This window comes from Pipistrellus kuhlii, unplaced genomic scaffold, assembly GCF_014108245.1.
Source record: "Pipistrellus kuhlii isolate mPipKuh1 unplaced genomic scaffold, mPipKuh1.p scaffold_m20_p_14, whole genome shotgun sequence".
Taxonomy (NCBI): Eukaryota; Metazoa; Chordata; class Mammalia; order Chiroptera; family Vespertilionidae; genus Pipistrellus; species Pipistrellus kuhlii.
The window spans coordinates 32542295-32563761 of record NW_023425449.1 but is presented as its reverse complement, the minus strand read 5'-3'; the positions used below and the strand labels follow the sequence as shown (position 1 = coordinate 32563761).

The following is a 21467-nucleotide window of genomic DNA, read 5'->3' as shown; positions in this document are numbered from 1 at the left end:
CTCAGTGGATAGAGCATCGGCCTGCGGATTCAATGGTCCCAGGTTCAATTCCGGTCAAGGGCATGTACCTTGGTTGCGGGCACATCCCCAGTAGGGGGTGTGCAGGAGGCAGCTGATTGATGTTTCTCTCTCATCAATGTTTCTAACTCTCTCTTCTTCTCCGTTCCTCTCTGAGAAGAAATTAATAAAATATATTTTTTAAAAGAAACTGCTGTTTACCCCATGCGTCCAGTGTCAGATGTCCTGTGTTTGGTCATTTTAGAACCCTAGAGTAGGTCTCCCCTCTCTCACCATCAAGATCGCCAGGAGGTGGACCAAACAATGACCAGACGTTAGTACTAATACCCAATGGAATTTTCAGAGAACGAGTGCCAAACACCACATCCTTCGGAAGTTTGCTAAGTGTCAAGCTATTTGTAAACAAAAATGAATTTTAACTGGAAGTATATCAGCTGGAACTTTTATTAATTTTAAGACCCCCCTGGGCTTTCCCATCTGCTCTTTTTAATTTTTATCATCCTCACCTGGAAATTTTTGGGAGCAAAGCGCTGTTCTCTTTCCTGAGATGGCTTAACTGTAGCCATGCCTAAAGGCAAAGGAATGAAAAGTTGACTCTTCCAGTCCTGTCGCTTACATCTTTACTAACTGCATTCTTTCAGTTAAAGGTGGCGGAAAGGATTTTTCTCATCTCCACAGACAAGAGATTATAATACACAGATCCTTCCCCCCCCCCACCCCCTTTGAAACACCCTAATACTGATATATTTTCAAATTCTCAGTCCTAGGAACACAGCTATAGATATAATTTCTTTTCCTACTCATGAGATTTACAATAAGAAGGTCATGTTTGTACTAGATTCTGGTTTGAAATTAATCTTTTTCCTCAGAATTTCTATGGAGTCCAGGCACTTCATTATTTAGCCATTTCCAAATATTAAGTGCTTGTCATTCCTGAACAACAATCTCATCTTCCAGTAATGGGTGGAGAAACAAAGTAGTGGAACTTGCAAATCACTGCCAGGATATACATCACTCGAAGAGTTGTGGCTATCCACTGAATTGCTTTTCTTTACACACTCTTAGATTATGAAACACTAAATTTTTTCATAAGCAGCACATATGGCATGCACTGACCCTTAGAAATTATTAATTACAAGCTCATTTGCATTCTGCCTTCTGAGAGAAGCTTTATGGAGTAAATAGCTATATTCAAACTCCACGACCAACCTCAACTCCAAGGTCATGCCATAGTCACTTCCCCTCTTTTCTGGACTGTGCCTCCTACAGATAAAAGTATATTCTTAGTTCCACTGAACAAGGGTTCATTGGAACCACATCTGCCGCTCATCAAACGTCTATTTTAGAAGTGGGGGATTCTTTTTCAGAGATAGATTCTGTTTGAAAGGTCTATGGCAGCAAATAGTTCTTATTAAATTTCACAACATTTTACCAACGTATATACATTGCTCCTTTTATGTGATTATAGGATCCGAGCAAAAACCCTGCACCCGGACTTCAAAGGATTCCTCACTTGACTAATTCTACAGAGTAAATTGATTTTCTCATCATCTGTTGTGTTCGACAATAGAAAAGCTGACGCAGCAACAGTGCTAAAATGACAGCTCGTTTCCATTCAAGGGGAAGGAATTTGTGTTAATATTCTTAATGACTGGCGTCTTTATGAGAAATGTGAAGTTGTCCATCCCTTAGCAATAACCTGCCCGGGATTAAAAAGCACTTGGCGCCCGGCACGGAAGTCATCTGTCGGGGAAAAATTCTTTAGACTGATGAAAATTAACAAAATAAATTGGCTTCCTGATTCTGGTGTGGATATTCAAGTTCGTTAAGAAATCAGTTTGAACTGAAGAATGTGGAAAAGATCTTTCAAGAAGTGGGCTGACATTCTGTTGGAGGAAAAGATAACACATTTACTCGCTACATTCCTTTCCCATTTCCTAAGAGTTTCTGGAAATGATTTAAGAGGCAAGGACGTGTAAATCGACGGAAAACACAGTCAGCAAGTGTGCGTCCTGTCTTGCTTACTAGGAGCAGCAGTAATGATGCCTCCCGGGAAACAACAAGCAGTGATGCCCTAGATTCTGGACAACCAATGGTGTTCCCATGGGGGGTGGTTTCACCCTCTGGGGGCCAGATTGGGCCTGAGCCCAGGGGACACGTCTAAGAGACGAGGGTGTAGGCCAGCCCTTTACGAGCACTGTATAGACCGGCCTGTGTTCTGGAGCGGTGGTTCTGGCTTAACAGGCACCGTGTTGTACCCCCGTTAACACGTTTTTATTGGAGTCTCCGTCTTCTCCCGCTCACGAGCTTCACAGCCAACCTGCATGCAGCTCTTTACCCCAAAGCCTAGTAAACGGTAAGGAAAAGCACTTTACCAGCCTTGGAAATTAATTAGTCTGGGGGGAAAAAAAGGTGTGAATTACAGGAAAATGTAAACGGCCTCCATGTAATTAATGAGTTTCACTGTTGAGATGGAACTTTCCTCTGAGACACGGCATTGGCTTTTGGAGACAAAGGGAGCTGGGTTCCAATCCTAGCCCCACTGGTGTGTGGCTGTTTTTCGTCGAATTCCTCTTCTGACTGGTATTAGAAGTGGGGGATTTGCATCTTAGAACCCTAGAGCAGGTCTAAGAATGCCTAGGACGGGAATAGCAGAGTCTGAAAACGAACAGCACTGTCCAATGTGTGGGGGGTGCTCAGCGACATTCGGCTTCTCCTTCCTTTTCGGAATGTCCTTTGGGACATTCATGTCCTAAGCGCTGGTCCAGGACTGTTTGTCCCGAGTGAGGAAAAAATGTGTTCCTTTTTTCACTGAGCATTAGCCAAAGGGTAACCCTGACAACAGTTGCCTAGGCTTCTTTCTGTGTTTAAATATAAATATTAAATGACATAACAGGAAACGAATAGGAGTCTTTTAAAGAAGACAGTGATTGGTAATTATTAACTATTTGTGCACCTGTGGGGTCGCTGTGGGGATTGGGCCAAACTGGCTCTCTGACATCCCCCAAGGAGTCCCAGAGTGCGAGAGGATGGTTCTTGGGTGATGTATCCTAGAATCGGGCTCCCTTCTCCCTGGTTCCAGGCGCATCACCCAAGAACCACAGCGGCCAAGTCACCATAGCCTGGCACCTCCTGCATTGAGCGTCTGCCTCCTGGTGGTCATTGTGCATTATAGCTACTGGTTGCATGGTTGGATAATCGCTTAGCCCTTTATATATATATATATATATATATATATATATATATATATATATATATATACACACACACACACACACACACACACACACACACACATACATATATATATATAAATAACCTGGATATCAGCCCTGGGATATCATGTAAATTAGGGTTGGTGTTAGAAATCCTAATAAAGCTTTCACTAGGAAACAATGGGTTAGACTTGCAATGTTTCCCAAAGTGTGGTACGCATACCCCCAGGGGTACAGGAAGAGTTTGGTGGGGATACACATTGCACCGGAGTTTGGTGGGGATATGCACTGCACTGTGCTTAGCTGCGCCTAATTCTACGTTCTCATGAGTACGAGGGGTACTGAGCGTTAGGAAAATTACAGAAGGGGTACACATATGTCAAAAGTTTGGGAAACACTAGGTTAGAGAGACAGAAAAAATGAGCAGAGGAAGTATCATCTAAGAAATCATATATGTGCCAAATCCAGGTTGTCCCCTTCAGTCATTTTGTTAGCAGGTAGATAAATTGCAAATGAAAACCACCTCCTCCCACCCCAACACATACACACAAACAACAACAACTAAGAAGCCAGAGAGGGGTAGCTGTGGCAATGGATAGGAGCACAGTCTGCGCAGAGATAATGAAGAGAAGGCAGGAGGTGTGGGGGCAGGGCCCTGGACTGAGCTGCTGCTAGAGGCTGTGCTGAGAGCAGACAGGAAAAAGCCTCGTTCTGCAGAATCTGCAAGTACCTCTGTTGGAGGCTGGCAGGTGCATTAGTAAGAAGAACCAGAGGCTAAGAGCCCGGCCCGAGGCAAGGGTGATGGACAGCGTGAGGGTGATAAGGGGCAGTGCCTGAAAGGAATTGCTTTAATGCTTTAAAGTGGTGCCAAGCTGAGTAACCTGAGACTGATGTGCGACTGACTTCCACGAATGCAGGTTTTACCCTGGAATTCCCTTACTTTGCAGTAAGGTTAAGCGGTGCACATCAGGTGTCTACTGGGCTGGCATGCACGGGGCAGGATGGGGCCGTATGAGGAACTGAGGAAGGAGGCAGTGAGTGTGGTCCTCTCAGCTCACCTAAGCATTCTGGTCTGAAAAATGTAGACAAATGAATATTATCAGAAACTTTGGAGAGGGAAGAAACCACAAAAGGGGTGGCTGGAAGCCTGGGTTGTTTTGTTCTTGAAGAGAATGTAATTTTTTCTATTGCTTAATTCAGCGTGAGCCCTAGAAGTTTTAGATATGGCCATTGGGAGTATGAAAAGGCATTGGAATGTCAAGAGGATGTATTGGAAATACCGGTGCTGGAATTTTACACTTGAGTATCTGTCTGTAGAATATGCCTCTGCCATTTGGTAGCTAAAAACAATAGTTATACAAGTAATCTTCATAGCCTGATTTCATGCACCTGGCCTCTAGTAGGGTTATAAAAATGATTTACAATGGTAATATAATATATAAGTAAAAATTTTACTTAAATAGTAATTATTAGTTTCCTCTGGGCTACGGTATTGATTATGGATAACTGAATGGCAAAAGGTGTAACACTTTTAACTAGAAATTACTTTTTAGTTTGTACAGAAATGGATTACAGGCTTGGAGGAAATGTGGAGAAATAGAAGACCTGGGTTCTGGTTCTTTACTTTGCACATAATCAGCTCTATTAGCATATGCAAATTATTGAATTTCCCTGTGTCTCCGTATCTTTTAAAAAATTTTTGTATTTGAAAATAATTACAAAATACCCCTGAGGTTTGTTAACCTTCCTCTACAGGGAAGTTGCAAGAATAATAGAAAAAAAACACTCATATACCATTCATTATGGTCTTATACCCATAAGTATTTTTCAGTGTGTATTACCTAAGAATGTCCCTGTTTCTTATCCTTTAAAAGGGACTTAGTTGTGTGACATGCTCCACCAGGTTGTCAAAACGTTTGAAAGCACTTTGGAAAGTACAGATTGTTGTATAAACTTAAAGGATATGGAGTTTACAAATTAGAAAAAATCAAATTACACAAAACTTCAAGTATTTACAAATTACTGTAGTACACTGCAAACTAAGAAAGTCCATTATTTTGTGCATGACAAGATTAGAGCTATACAGGAGTCCCTGTGATGAGTGAGAAAGACAAGAAGGATGCTCTTAGACTCTGTCATACCTTTCAGGTTATGTGGCTCTACCAGGACATGCATTTTTTTTTTTAATTTTAACAACTTGCTATTTTATTTATTTATTTATTAAATATATTTTATTGATTTTTTACAGAGAGGAAGGGAAAGGGATAGAGAGCTAGAAACATCGATGAGAAAGAAATATCGACCAGCTGCCTCCTGCACACCCCCTACTGGGGATGTGCCAGCCACCAATGTACATGCCCTTGATCGGAATCAAACCTGGGACCTTTCAGTCCACAGACGGATGCTCTATCCACTGAGCCAAACCGGTTTCGGCAACAACTTGCCATTTTATATGGTATTTTGAGTATATTTGAGAAAAGGTTATAGAAACTGATGGGCAGTTGCTACTCAATATAAAGAGTTTAGTAAGAGCTCAGCTTTGTCCTTCTGGTCCCCTCTTGGTGCAGTGAGAGAGTCCTGCTTTATTTTCATTAAAGACATCTACCAGGATACAAATAGGAACTAGAGAAGCAAGTCCTACAAAGTATTCAGTGCAGAAAATAGTATGAACCAAGTGTTCTTATGGATCAAGGATGTGATTATTTATGGAAGCCTTTTTCAGCGCTCACTGTAGTAGCTTAGCTGTATGACAAACAGACAGTAATTCTGCTACACTATCTTCACATTCTCAACAGAATTTTTCTCTTTCATCAGGAGAGGTAATACTATTAAGCTTGATTTCATCCTAATTCTAACCAGATTCATAATCACATTCTCCAGGACTGAAATATGACCAATAACTTTAAACATATGAATGAAAATCCTGTTTTTCCTGTGACATATTTCTTTCATGGCCCTGACAATCATAATGGCTTCATTTAAATACTTATAATAATAACAAAGAGGGAAATATAGAGCATCTTACAAAAACAATTTTTCAGAGAGTCAAAACCAAATAAGTCATCTAAGTTCATCTTTGGTTTTGAATTATTAAATTGTTATTCTTTTCAGTGCAAAATGAAAAATGTAAGTTAACGGCTATGAAACACATTTATAATCCAATAATGACTGATTTTACTTCCTTGACCAAATAAATCTGTTTTAAGCATAAATTATATAGATACGTAATGACATATACACTCATGTAATTTATGAAGCAATGAAGAATACTGCTCTTATACTTCTCTTGGGAAAATTCCAGTACTTGAGGAAGTATTTCAGGTGCTTCTCAATGAGGTGGCATTATTGAGAAACAGCTGAGCTATTCTAACGGGAGAGGTTTCCTTAGCATTGAGAAGATGTGATCCATTTTGAGTCACATGAAGCTTGGGGCAGTGAAGTAGGAGTTAGAAGACACAGTTTAATGCTGATTACTCCACTCACTAGTTCTTTAGATTCAGGCTCACCCTCACTAAGATTGAGTTTTCTGATGCACAGAAGGGACATATGAGTAACGGTCAATATTGTCATCATAATTTGGGTAGCATTATTTTTGTCTTGTTTTGTTTTTTTTTTGCATGAATAAAAAAAGTGCCTTTACAAAGAATGTTCTCTTAATAAAGCCACATACTTTCAGACCATCCTTAGCAACATAGGTGTTTGTGTAAGAATGGATTTTCTGCAAGGAATCCATATGAACAATACATGCCTTTTCTAATATTTGTTTCAATCCCAAGAATTCGCTATAGTACCTAATTATTCATCCTAGCACTCAGCGAGAGGATCTGTGGTCACAAAGAGAGCTGGATTCATACTTTCAAAAGTTCTTGTTAGGTCCTAAGTACAAGTGACACATGAATTCCCTTTAGTCCGGGTAGAATTTCACTGTTTTGCACTTTTTTAAAATAAAGTCTAGCTTGTAGAACTCTCTCTGATGAGAATGAGTTTTGTGATTTTAGGCAGGTCTCTGAACACACACTCTCCTCTACTCCCCAAAAGCCTCAGTTTTACCAGATGTAAAAACAAAACAAACAAACAAACAAAAAAACCAAGACCGGTTTGGCTCAATGGATAGAGCGTCAGCTTGGGGACTGAAGAGTCCCGGGTTCGATTCCGGTCAAGGGCATGCACCTTGGTTGCGGGCATATCACCAGTAGGGGGTGTGCAAGAGGCAGCTTATCGATGACTCTCTCATCAATGTTTCTAACTCTCTATCTCTCTCCCTTCCTCGCTGTACAAAATCAATAAAATATATTAAAAAAAAAAAAGATTTTACTTATATGACCTCTAAAGGTATACCTTTAACATTCTATGTTTCTATGGTATCTCACATGCCTTTCCTGAAAAATCATCCCTAATTCTAAATTATTTAAGGAAACTACTATAAGAAATGAGACGCGGTAATTTTGGCATATTGTGTGGTAATTTCCTTTTTCTTCTAAGTAATCAAAAGCCTCTCATCTTGTTGGTTGATTGTCCTACGAATGAGAATACGAGTCCTCACCAAAAGAATTTTTACAATCAAATCCCATGACAAAAATGTGATATATACAATGGAGTTTATAGGGCATTTAATGTTTGCTATGCAGCGGACAGTGAATATATTCTTTCAGGTCTATAATCTGGCACTATCTCTGAAATTCTGTTCCAGTCATAATTTCACAGGTCCTTAACAACAGAACTGTCAAAATCTCCTCTGTTCAGCTCTCAAGATAAATTAACTGATAACATAGGGTCTTGAGTGGCTATCCTGGGAGGGACACCCAGCTATACCATTTCACATCTAATCAAGGAAGATGGGAATTTAAATTAGCCGATAGTCTGTTTGAACCTGTTGAAATCCAGCTGGCTCAAACTCAGCCTGGCAAGCAATGTGGACAGAAGATAAAAAAAAAAAAAAAAGACGTAAGCCAGAGAGCCAATGCATGAGCTAGCACTTCCCACATTGTCCATAGAGTTGCCTGGGGTAGCTGTGGAGTCACTGCTGATTAGTTTCCTAAAATTTCTCAGTGACTGAAAGGCAACTTTCTATCCCAGTGGCCCTTAAAAGCCTATGAAGAATAGCAATAAATGAGAAACTACCTGATGAAGAGCTAAAATTATGTGACAAGATTTTAAATGGTGCGAGAGCACCCATGAGAAGGAAGTTACTGATGGTTGGAATGGTTAGGAAAAGAAAGTTCGATGGAGGTAATAAGGAGAGTAGTTTTGCTTTAAGGATGGATGAGGTTTGGACATTGGGAACCATGGTGGGAGGGCAGCCCAGCCCTTTTAGAGAACAGTGTGAACACTTAATAGCGTAAGTGAGTGATGTCAATTCAGGAGGTGCTGCACCAGCTTAGTAAAGAGCAGACAAAACTGTTACAGAAGAGGAGGGTGGTTATAGTGGAAGAGATTATCCAGGTTCCTAAATGCCAGTATTTTATTTAGATTGGATGCTGCAGGAAATTGGGAGACGGCTGTTCTAGCGTAATAGAATGACAAGATGCAACAATGCCAAAGGAAGGTAAGTGTAACAGTGGTATCTAAGAAAAAGAAAAAGTATACAGCTCAATTTAGAAGCATGAGTGATGCAGAATTGGTTTCAAGTCCTCCCCCTTTTCCCCTCCACCATGCATTTTAGTCTCAAAGGGATGTTGTTTTTATTTAGGCCTGTCTTAAGGGAAGAACAGAATCCCCACATAGAGGACAATAATGTAATCTAGATAGAAGGAATGGCAAAATAAAGACAAAGAGGTTCGTGGGTGACATGTTCCCAAAAGGTTAACTAATCTGCTCAATATCACACTACTAGAAGCCCAGTGCATGAATTCGGTGCACAGGTGGGGTCCCTTGGGGTAGCCTGTAGGGATCGGGCCCCAGCTTGCACTCAAAGCCTCACAGCCCTGCCTGGCACCCTGCCATGGCCTGGCACCATCCATTCACCTGCTCTACCATCCTGCCTGCAGGGCCAAAACCCACCATCCTGCCACCGCCACTGTTCACCATCTTCGGGACAATCAGGCCTGCTTGCACCTGCCTTGGCCTGGCCCCACCCGCTCACCTGTTCCACTATCCCTCCAAGGTCCCACTCTCATTGGGCCCATCAGGGCCAGCAGGGCCTTCACTGCTACCTGCTGCCAGCGCCAAGTCACCAATGTCTGCCATGTTCCATGCCGACCCTGATCATCAGTGCACATCATGGCGAGCAGTTGAACTCCCGGTCCCAGGGGACAATTTACACGTTAGGCTTTTGTTATACAGGATTAATCTAGGTTTCCAATGTCTGTTTTTCACTGTATCATCCTGCCTCTTTTTCCTAACTATAATATATACAACTCCCATTATTTAGCACATTTTATTTCATTGTTAGTAATATTTTAATTTATATTTTACCCAGCATGAAGTATGATTTACCTGAAGCCACTGAGGTGTCCAGTGGGTGTCCTAAGCTTCCAAAGGAGTTATGACAGTGGCAGAACACCTCCAATTCCACTTCTGAGACACCTGTGGGTGGACCAGAACGGCACATCAGTGGACTGCTGTTTTGGGAGCAAAATGGCTAAGAAGAATAACAATTTCTATACGTGAAGCATACAGCTTATTTCTCTGTTTTTAAAAAAGTATCTTTATTGTTGAAAATATTACAGATATCCTCCTTTTTCCCCCATTGAGTCCTTCCACCCCTCTCTTGCCCCTCCCAGGCCTTCACCACGCTACGGTCTATGTCCATAGGCTGTGCATATATGCAGCCTGTGGGTTTTATTTGTTTGTTTTGTTCTTATATCAAAAAAGTGACTTCCTGTGGTCCAGTGGTTGAACTTCAACCTATAAACCAGGAGGTTGTGGTTCAATTCCCAGGCCGGGTTGCATTGCATGCTTGATCCCCAGTAGGGGGCTTGCAGGAGGCAGCCAATTAATGATTCTTTCTCATCATTGATGTTTCTTTTTCTCTTTCCTTCTCACTTCCTTGATATTTTATCAATAAAAATTTTTTATTGATACTTTATCAATAAAAATACATTTATTTTTAAAAGTAACACTGACAGAGTTTTGACTGCATTGATATTTTTTCCCCACCTTTTGATCCACACCCTAATCTCCACTCAAACACATGAGGCCATTTGACCTGAGAGGATACCAGATGAAGATCGAGCACTAAGCTCCGCACTGAGGCCAACTTTTGTGCTTGCTGCAAATGACATCCATTGCTCTAACCTGTGGATATATTTCCCCATTGGTTCCTTGAACTGGATAGCTCAAGAATTACCAATTTAGACCTTAGCCCTTAGTAGCTTCCAAATATAAACTGGCTCATGCCAACTAAACCCTCATGCATGGCAACCTTGGATGAGAAATGGATCACAGGTACTGATACTAGGCCGGCATCTCTCCCATATGAACCAGGGAACGTGGTTCAGAAAACTCAGTTGAGTTAAACAAATCAGGCCAAACTTCATTGAAAAACTTGAACGGAACCCATGACTCTTTTGAGGAACCAAAATGCTGTCAACTCTCCACAGGTCAATGCCATTCCCACACATTTCTAGAAACAGGACCACATCTTAATTCCAAATCTTGCTGATTCAAGCAGCGTATTCTTTCAATCATGCTGCCTACCAATAGCTAGTGCAAGCGTTCAAAATGGCAAATATAATCTTTGACCTTTAATAAAATTGTATAATGAGATGAGTAAAAAAAACAAAAACAACTCTCCCATTTTAAGAGAATCTTAAGATGAAGTGTGACTGAAAGAGAAATAAAAGAATAGCCTGGCTGGTGTGGCTCAGTGGTTGAGCGTCAAACTATGAACCAGAAGGTCATGGCTTGAATCCCAGTCAGGGCATACGCCTGAGTTGTAGGCCCAATCCATGGTAGGGAAAGTACAGGAGGCATTCATCAATGATTCTCTCTCACCATTGATATTTCTGTCTCTCTCTCCCTCTCCCTTCCACTCTGAAATAAAAATATATTTAAAGAAAAAAAGAAATAATAGAGCCAAGCAAGAGGTCATAGAAAGAAAAGCAGGGAGGTAGGGAAATCTTTTTTAAACTTTAAAATTAGGAATGATTTGTCTTTATGGTTAGTGAAGAAGGGAGTGCCTTCATCATTTGTAAAAATAAGTTACTCATATAGTCTACAAATGGATGCCAACCTATCTCTTCCAAAGTAGAAGCTGAAGGTTTATGAGCAGAAGCAACTTAAATATTTCATCTCTTCTTGTCTCTAGACTCTCTTTAAATTATATATTCCTCTCCACCACCAACTTTTCTGTCTTCTATGGCGTGGACAAGTTGCATTTTTTTAGTTGAGAGTTGGCTCCCCTGCATTTGGCCACATGGCCCACCATCAGACGAACCCCACACACAATGGACTGATGCTGTACTGGGCCCCACTGCAATATGCAAGGGAAACTCTGGACACTGGTTTTGCTTTTAGCTCTATGGAAGCCCCAGCTGCACTTCTTCCAGGACTGGATTAAGGGAAATGAGGCTACAGAAACACAGCGATGTAATTCTAGACAAATAAAAACCACTCATCTTCCCATGCGAGTCTCAGAAAATTCTTTCTCTCCAGATATTCTAAGAACTCCTCTCCCAGCACTCATTGGGGAAAGGGATACCACAACTTCCTGATAACAAGAGGACCATACTCTTTCTCCTCCTCTTCTTTTCTCTTGTCTTCTTGATCACCCTTTTCTCCCAATCCTCCTACCGTTCCTCCTTCTCTTTGCCCAGTGCCTCCCTTCATTGTCTTCCCAAACGGCATCTCTGCCAATTCTCTGATTAAAAATACTGTGTCTTTATTTGAAAATGTCACACTCAGTTTAACTCCAAGCCCTAGCTCACCCATTCTTTTTACTTGTTAAAAAAAAAAAAAAAAAAAAAAAAAAAGATATAGCTATTTGAGTGCTTACTATATTCTATGCTCTGAACTCAGCGTCTTATTTTTATTATCTAATTTAACCTTTATAACAGCCTTTTGTGATTAACACATATCCATCTTATAGGGAAGGAAACAGTGAGAAAGAGGGTAAATGCATTGTCCGCACACAGCTTATAGGTGGAGCTGAATCACTGCTCTGATTCATCTGCTTAGGGACATTGAGCAGTCTTGCCCAGCTCAGGTTCCAGCTCCTCCAATAGGGGGCTCTGTTGACATCCCTCTTACTTAATTAGTACTAATAGTTGATATTTAACCACAAAATCCTTTTCATGATTACTAAGAATTGTCGTGTGTTCATGTCTTTCCCCCACAGCTAAATTAGATATATTTTCAGGGCAAGGAGAGTGTCCTATATTATCTTGTATTCCTCTCAGCACTAGGACAGAAATACCTACACAGGAAGCACTCAGATCCACATGGAATAAATGAATTAACACATTGATGGAGCTTTCTTAAGCCTGTCCCTTTGGCCTCTGATTATATTTAGAAGGTGCATTATGGTTATTCCTTGGGGCATCAACTCAACTGCTAAAAAGTAATTTAAGCTGTTTGCTGTTGAGTAGATTCCCCCAAGTCCTTTTAACTAAATATAGATGTCATATATGAAAAAGAAGGTGATAACACGTGTGAAGCCTCCAGGTGTCTCAAATAAAACATATTACCTGCCTGTGCTTTTCTTCATCTGCTAAAGTCAGAACACTTTCCTTTCCTTCAGCAACATGACGCTCTCAAGGGGAAAAAAGGAGCATATGATTTGTAGGGGACTCTGTTTTCTGGGATGCATTTCTGTTACGTGAAAGTTAGAAGCTGAGATTTCCAGAATATCTGGACGCAACAGCAAGCACATCTGTTTACTAGGACGTTCTATTTAAGGGAAGATTAATTATTGGCAGGTGAGGGTCAAGGGGGAGGCTTTAAACTGGCAGGAAGTCTATTCGAAGGACATGTTATATTATAGAAAGGTGATTTTGGTGTTAAGCCTTATTAGCGATACAGGCTGGAAGATAAATCCACAGGTGCACACTTCTAAATTAACTTATCAATAAAAGCACACTCAGCATGCAATTCATCATTCCTTACCAGGACTCTGGGATATTTCATAAGGGTCTAACTTTCGGTTTTATTTTAAATTAATGTAGCAGGTGTTGCCGCTGACTTACACCACCATACTACAAGAGGGGACAATAAACAAAACTCTCTGTAATTCAGACTTCCGTTTTGTTTATTAGGAATGCCGTGTCATTGCTCAGAAAAATGGGATGATGCTTACATTGGTATATTCTGGGCCTCTTTCATCAAGGGAATGGGTTCAGAAGGATTTTCCTGAGTTCCTAGACAAATCTGTCCCAGGCCTTCTCTGTACTCTATGGTGAGGACAAGTTGCACGTAGCTTAGTAGCCCTCTTTGCAGATGAGAAAATCCGTAACACAAAATCATAAACGGCTAGTTTGGGGCTTCAGTTAACAGCGGCAACATAATTCATTGTAGCGACAGCAATTTGTAGCTGAACTGAATTCCAACCGATGATGGAAGCGAGACTGACTAGAATACAACAAAAGCAAAACTACACAGAGGTAAATGAAACTTGCCGTCCAGTGAACAGAAAATGCAATAACTACAGCTTTATAACACGCTCGGATAGGTGATAAAACAAGCTCCCTTGTTACGATGGCACTCTTCCCTTACAAAGGTGTCTAGGCTTGCTCCTGAGTTTATGGTCCAGATGAAACTTAACCAGAGCCATCTGGGCTCTTCTGGGTTCCAGACTCTGCTCCCTCGTTAGCCACCTAACCTTGAGTGAGGATTTGATTAGTAGAATACGAATGGGCATAGATTAATTTCGCAAGATTCTACTTTTCTCATGAAGATTTCTTACCCAGGAACAGCATGTGACTGTTCATGTATTCACCATTGCAATTTAATGCCAACTTCATCCACTCCTGTTAAACAGTGACATGTCCAAGGCCCCTGGATTTACATTCTAGAAAATGTAGAAATAGTTTCTTACTGATTTAAGAACCAGAATGGAAAAGGATTTACCTTTGAAGGTAAAGTGGAGAGCCACATTTTTTTTTTTTAATTAACAAAGCTTTAATGCATGATTGAACGTGGGTCATGAATTTTGAGGGCAAATGGAACTGGTTTAGATGCTACAGCTGAAGACGAGTTCAAGCAGCAAACTGATATGCTTTGTTTTGAAAGGTTTATAGACACGTTTGCTGGGAGAGGAAGGGATCTCCTGAAATACTGCCTTGGCCTTCATCCTAGCGGCGTTCCGTTTCTTTCCTCTCTCGGGCCTGGGACAGGTGCAGACCAGATGATCAGGATCAGAGAGAATATTCTTTGATCTCACCCTAGATCCTAAAAACTGAAATTGAATGACCAGTGTCCGAGGACCCATTTGCTCAGTGGCATTCAGTCTTTGTTAGGTGACTTCTCAGCCAGCTGCCCTGGTGGGGAAAGGCCGTGGACTGAAGGCATGGTGGAGGGCGGATGGTGGATGCTGAGTTTGGGGACAGACCAGCTCAAGTTGATTGCTTCCAGCTTTTTGTTAAGTTTGGTTTGGACAGGAGGGACGGCAAGTGTCCAAGGCCCTTTGTTTTGTCTAAGTGGTGTCTTGCTTTACCAATTACTTCTGGAAGCTTGACCTGACTCTCTACAATGTTTTGCCAAGTTGTTATTTCTTTCTAAATAGTGGGCCAGGAGGAAGGAAGAAGAGCACATGACCCTTAGGCGAATGCCACTCCCCGCTGGGGTCCACCGCTCAGTCCTTTGTTTCCCCAGCACCGCGGCCCAGCACCTGCTCTTTTCCATCCTTTCCTGCAGGACCCAGGACTCTGCTCCTCCCGGGACTGTATTCAACTGTCACCATTGTCCCCACAGATCCATTAACTTGGTTGTTCCAAATCCATAACTGCCCAAAGCAGCTCCCTCCCTCCCTCTCTTCTCTCTCTCTTTTCTTTATATCCTTTTCTCTCCCTCTCTCTTTCCTGTCCTCCCACCTTTGGTGGCAGAAGATATGGCTAAAGACACGCCATAAGTAAACAGAATGACTGACATACTAAGTTGAACACAGTCATGCAACCTAGATCCATACCTCTACATGCATCTATCAGCCTTCTTTCTCTTCCATTTGTTGCCTGTGCAGCTCAGCCAGGTGCTTAATGCGTTTTCTGCACAACATCCCCAAGGAAAGTATTCTTGTCGCCGCTTTACACACTTCAAGAACTGAGCTGTGACGTCACTGGTCCACAGCCACACAGCCAATGAGAGGCGGTGCCTGGGTTAGAACACCAGCCTGCCTCAACCCCAAGACTGTACCTTCCGGCTTCCAAATCATGTTTGAAATTTTATAACACAGAAGGGCAGCTAATAGGTGTAATTTCTACTATAGTCATAGAAAACTGAAGTCGATAAGGGTTTTTCATATGATACACATGCTTAATTTGTTGCAATAATATCATATTTTGCTTAAGAGGCATCTTTCCTAAGCTAATCCAAAATATAATCATTCAGGTTTCATCATTTCTGCACACACACACACACACACACCCTTCCTCCTGTAGGTGGAACTAGAGGGGAAAGTGCCTGGAATGTTGGAGTGTCCCTGTGAGCTTGTCAACACACATTTTTGAATGTTTTCTGTGGGGCTCAAAGTGGACCAGGCCACTCCATGTTTTAGGAGACTTCACCCTATCTAAGGAGTCAAGAATGAAAAGGCACCCTAGCCAGTTTGGCTCAGTGGATAGAGTATCAGCCTGCAGACTAAAGGGTCCCAGGTTTGATTCTGGTCAAGGGCATATACCTTGGTTGCTGGCACATCCCCAGGGGGAGGTGTGCAGGAGGCAGCTGATCGATGTTTCTCATTGATGTTTCTAACTCTCTATTCCTCTCCCTTCCTCTCTGTAAAAAAAAAAAAAAAAAATCAATAAAATATATATTTTTAAAAAGAATAAAAAGGCAAAGCAGAAAGCAGGATTAAAAACAGGGTGATTTTGCTAAGTGTAAATCATCAGTAACTGATGGTCATCTTCAAGCTAAGGATAACATCATCAGGAGATGTAGTAGTCAGGGGAGGCTTCTTGGAGGAGGTGGAATTTAAGCTGAAACTTTGTAGGACGTAGACATGGGGAGGACGTTCTATACAGTCTTGTGACACAGAACTAGGAGAAACCACGCACATGATGATAAATCGTCATTTTGCAGATAAGCAGATAGAAAACTGGAATGGTTAGGGATTAAAGAAGAGACCAGGAAGCGGGGACATTGATCGGGCCACTTCAGTTGCTGGCAAGGGTAGACGGCTGTTGCTCTAGAAATTTGGTGGGAGACAGAGTCAGAAAGTTGGGGCCACATAACAGAGGGCCAGGCCCTCAGACTGAGAAGACTGGGATTCTCAGCCGGGAACGGCTTTGACGGAAGAAGGGTTTGTGGAAGTGCAGCTGCCATGGTGGACAGAAGAGGCAGTGGACCAGTGAGGAGGTTGTTGTAATGAGCCACGTGTGATCCGCTCATCACACTGGAGCAGTAGCTGGGGGCCAGATGTGCCGGCATTTGAAAGGAAGGACTTGCAGAATCTGATGACAGATTAGCTATGGGGTGAGAAGGAAAAAAAAAAAAATAGCTACCAGGCTAATTCTTCTTCCTAGCATACTGAGATAGAATTGAAAATATTTTAAATAGGAAACATATTTAGGGTACACTTTTTTCGAAAAAAATCTTCTTTTAAATACCAATTCCTCCCCTCCCACCCCCTCACCATGGATCTAACCTAAAGTAGGTAAATTTACCATATGACCAAAATCTTAATTTTATATATGAGCCTCTTTTTCTTCAAAGTCAATAATTATGATTTTAAAAAATAATCTATTTAAAAACAACCTTCTTAAAAATTTTAACCCCCTTAAATTTACTCTATGCTCTCCATCCAAAAATATTGCACAGGGCCAAAAAGACCAGATGTCTTGACCTGACCCATTGGTTGGCTGCATCCATGGGGCTGTGGTTGGGGAAAGCTCAATACTCAGTATCAGAAATCCACTTCATGGATCTTTAAAAAGATAAAACCATTTAAAATCTAAAACACAAAAGAACCAAGCTCCTACTCATCCCCATATAGACAGACAGATATACTTGAGAAAAGTCATGCAAAGTGTCAAGGTGCCCTTTGTCTCCATTATTACAATGGCAATGACCTCAACAATGTCCCTGCAGTCACAGAAATTTCCTTGGGAAAAAACAGAGTAGGACCCTTTTAGTTCTTTGATGAAGGTCCCTCCTCTTAATTTACCTTGAGTTCACTGACTACCTAGGCTAATGTGCCCTAGATTTCCATCCCACCATAAACATGGATTTTGTAAATTAATGAATCCAGCTTTCAGATCGTGTTTCACCTTATTGCGTCCCATTATTACATGCCAGGATAGCGGGACGCATCCATAGTGCAAACAGATCTGCAGCCCAGTTCCTCACTCCCTGAGCCAGAGACCCCTGGTGCTCAAGCACTTTCACAGCTGTTGCAATACTGATGGGAAATTCATGTGTGCTGCCGGCCCAAGTGCTGTCACAAAGAATCCAAATGTCAAACTGAGGTATGCAGAAGTCACCATAAATATGTCTCTGCATGCGTACCATCTGCAAAAGGTGATTCAGAACATGACAAGAGACTGGGCTTGCCCTGTGGGCCCTGTCTTTCAAGCAGAACCTTTTAAGTTTTGCTCAGTGACTTCATATTAAGGGGACTCACACACAATTTGGTCTTCCCAAGGTGTGAATTAATTACTCCTCAACACTTCCTTTCTTGTTTCCATCTTTTAAAAAGACATATTTGTATTGACTTTTTTTTTTTTTAATAGAGAGAGAGAGGAAGAGAAAGAGAGAAACATTGATGAGAGAGAACTTTGATTGGCTGCCTCCTGCATGCTCCTTGTGGGGGATGAGCCCACAACCCAGGGATGGGCCCTAAGTGAGAATCGAACTGGAGACCTCTTCGTGCCTGGGTCAATGCTCAACCACTGAGCCACCTCGGCTGAGCTCTCCTTTCCATCTTGCTTAGTCCTATGTACAATTGACTTGATGGTGGTGGCAGTGGAGTGGGCATGGGAAGGTTGGTGACTGTCCCATATTGTTAGATGCCCTGGCAGGTGGCCTGGTGGTCAGTCTGCAACAGCAGTAGCACATGCTTGTGGGGCCAAACAGCGACTTACTTGCCTTTGTAAGATGCCATCACACCCACCTCCTGAAGAAGCACATCGGTGAGGAGGAACTTTGCCTCCTGAAATATTCCTGCGATGGTAAAAAATGGCATCGCTGGTCAGCACCGGACCAGCCCCAGGCAGTGTGCAGTCCTAACCCCAAGGCAGCATGGGCCAGTGTGTGTCCCAAACCCCCGCTCGAGGGTAAAGCCAAACTGGAAGGACTGGAATTCCAAAAGACTCCAGCTTCCGAACTTAGTCCTATTTTGGTTATGCAATACTGGGAATCGGATAATGCTCAGTTCCTAGTCACCGCCTGGTTATGTGGGAGGCTGTCTTCTCACTGCACTGCTCAGACCCTATCAGGAGCACATTCTGAATCACGAGTAAACACCGCACTAAAAGAGTGTTGGAATCATAACTTTTTTAAAGAAGGGAATTCAACACATCGACTCTCTGGTTGTAAAGAGTGTACGTGCAATGCAACTTGAAACGTAACTTTACGGGCATCTTTGTCCAGATGCATATAAAAATCACAAAGCACGAGCCATAAACCCATGAAGCAGCTCCCATTTCAGCAGAGCTCGCATCCAGCACTATGTACTGAGCCCCTCACCTGTGGCCGGCGAGAACGGTGTTGGGTTTCTCCACCCGACGACGTGCAAGTCCGCTGGGAGCCAGGAGCCCGGGCACCGCCACCGGGACATGAATATTGATGAGGGAGGCAAGTCTGGGAGGGCGCGAAAGGAGCGCCTTTCCAGACTCCCCCAGCTTGATCAAGCATTTCAACACTGAAAAACTTAGTTTGTGATCCCTGTGAGCACAGGGCATCCATTCGGAAGGCCTTCTTTATACCCCAGGCTAAGCATGATTGTTTGCCGCTCGACTTAATGTTGGTGGGTGCTTTGGGCAGAGCGGTTACGTTATTGCACACAAGTTGAAAACTCATTAAGCTCAAGCTTGGGGAGGACCATTCATCTCCAATGATTAATGTATAATGAAGACTTTTTTTTAAAAAAAAACAACAACAAAGAAAACACCCTTGTTTATCACTAAGCCAGAAAAAAAATCTATTTACATTTCATTAACACTTCAGATAGCCCGTTCAAAACCCCATAAATGCAGTGGCTCTAATGATCCATTACAGAGATGCTGCTGCCGTTTTCAGTGACTTGTAAAACTTTCACAAACAGATCTGCAAATGAGTTACCGCCCACCGCCCCCTGCAGCTGCAGAGGGCGAAGTTAAAGAGCATGTTCCCACTTCCTTCTTCTCTGTTTCTCTTCTAGCTCCGAGCAGTTTTTTGTTTTTTAAAGCTCTGCTATCAGCTGCTCTGAAGGAGTTGGCCAACTTCAGAGCCCCGTCCCCAAGATGGTTTAAAAGCACCGTGGCCCGTCGTCAATCAACATACAAGCAACATGGCAAACATCAGCACAGAATAAAGCATTTCATCTCTACCGGCCGCTCAGTCATAGACCCTGGCAAGAATCCTTATAAACGGAGCGGGTAAAATGCAACAGTTTGGAAGTGAATTTTTTTTTCCTTTGGAGAGCTAACATGCACGCTTTCTTGGCCTCACCCACCCCGTTGGGAGCAATGCACAGCTCCCACTCTGCGTGTGCAATGAGGATGGTCAAGGGCACACGCACGGCTCCAACAGGCACTTCCTCAGCTACACCTCCAAGAAGAGCGAGAAGGCAGGAGCCTGAGCGTTAGTCCTGCAAAGACAGCCCAGCCCTGAGCGACGCTCCCTGGTTATCTGTCAGCCGCACAAAAGCAGCTTTGAGAAGGTAGCAACAACTGGCTTTGACAAGTGCGCTGCGCTAGCATTCCATGAGAGAGAGAGAGAGAGAGAGAGAGAGAGAGAGAGAGAGAGAGAGAGAGAGAGAGAGAGAGAGAGAGAGAGAGAGAGAGGCATTCTTAGACTTTACCTGGGGAGGAGGGGGGGAAGCCCTGCTTGTCCTGGGTCTGCAGAAAGCGAATCCCTCCTCCTCCTGCTCCACCAGCAAAGTCGCTCTGCTGCTGCCTGCACCTCCTCTCCCGCGGAGGAGACCACACAGCTCCAGCCAGGCAGCCTTCCTACTCCTAATCCCCACACTCGAACGTGATGACACACACTCACCCCGACCATCTGGGGGAATACGTCGGCGAGCACTCAGCGCGGTGGTTGGTGTCAGTTCGGGCCGCCCAATCCCCGGGCCGGGCCGGGGCCGCGCTCCGCCGGGGGCCGGGGCCGGGCGCAGGGAGGGCGGGCAGGGCTGCGAGCGGAGGGCTGGGAGCTCCGAGCCGGTAACCTGAGCTGGGCTCGCAGAAAGGGCGGCTATAAAGACAGAGAAGGGGGAGGTGCCAGCGGGAAGGTGGAGGAGGGAGTGGGTCCTCCCGGTGGCCAGTTGCGCGTTACTTTTCACAACTCCCTGCGCTCCCCCGGGGACGTTGTGGGGAGGGGAGGGGGAACCCTCCGCGGGACGCACAGAAACCCTAAAAAAACCATATTTTCCTGCCCACCTAAGGGAGGGCCACCTCCTCCTTCCTCCTCCTCGCCCCCGAAAGGACAGATTCCTCCTTGGCTAAGGTGACCAGACGGTCCCGATTTTTAACCATCTGTCCCGGGTCGTTTTAAAAATCGGGACTTTTTTTTTAAAAAAACGCCCGGGACAGGTGGTTAAAAATCGGGATGGTCCCGCCCAAAGCGGGACGTCTGATCACCTTATCCTTTTTTTTTAAATTTAAATATGTTTTCTTGATCCTTCACAGAGAGGAATAGAGAGTTAGAAACATCGAGGAGAGAGAATCATCTATCAGCTGCCTCTTGCACACCCCCCACTGGAGACATGCCCGCAACCAAGGTACATGCCCTTGACCGGAATGGAACCCGAGACCCTTCAGTCCGCAGGCCGGCGCTCTATCCACTGAGCCAAACCGGTTTTGGCCGATCCCGGGAAAGCTTTCCTGCAAGGAGCGGTTTGCTCAGAAAGGGCACATCTATCTCTACGTTTTGAAGTATAAGCTCCTACCTCCCCTTGGTGGAATCGTGGCTGCCTCCAGCCATTCCCTGGGAGGAGGAAGGGGGTGGGGC

At 43.3% G+C, this 21467-nt stretch overlaps 1 protein-coding gene across 5 annotated transcripts in view; it reads right to left on the bottom strand.

Moving 5' to 3' along the window:
• The window catches only part of SULF1 (sulfatase 1), a 170406-nt gene extending 149713 nt beyond the window's left edge, over positions 1–20693 (bottom strand). For 3 of the 5 annotated variants that reach the window (XM_036437100.2, XM_036437103.2, XM_045581474.1), the window contains exons 1-2: positions 20514–20693; positions 9669–9758 (exon numbers count right to left, since the gene is read on the bottom strand). The gene's annotated coding sequence lies outside the window, so the exon portion shown is untranslated. The other 2 variants (XM_045581471.1, XM_045581475.1) reach the window with 1 other exon arrangement.
• Positions 20694–21467: the final 774 nt, after the last annotated feature.